The sequence below is a fragment of the Myotis brandtii genome, unplaced genomic scaffold (genome assembly GCF_000412655.1).
Source record: "Myotis brandtii unplaced genomic scaffold, ASM41265v1 scaffold138, whole genome shotgun sequence".
Lineage (NCBI taxonomy): Eukaryota > Metazoa > Chordata > Mammalia > Chiroptera > Vespertilionidae > Myotis > Myotis brandtii.
The window spans coordinates 2,020,182-2,020,447 of NW_005354915.1; positions in this window are offsets into that span (position 1 = coordinate 2,020,182).

The window sequence follows — 266 nt, forward strand, 5'->3', positions numbered from 1 at the left end:
GCCAGCAGCCCGGCCACCCGAGTCCGGCGGCTCTGAAGCCCCGCTCACTGTCTGGATCCCCTGCGCGTGGGAATCCGGCTCACGCAGGATCGGTGGGGTGGGCCTGCAGCCAGGCAGCCGGGAAGATCCCAGAGCAAGGGGGCTGGTGACTGGGGGCTGCTGTCCCGGCGGCACTGCTGGCAGCTGAGGTGGCCCGGCAGCTCCGGGGGCAGCAGGCCGGCCAAGCGGGATTTCGAGGGTGTCAGGTCAGACCTGGCTGGGTGGAA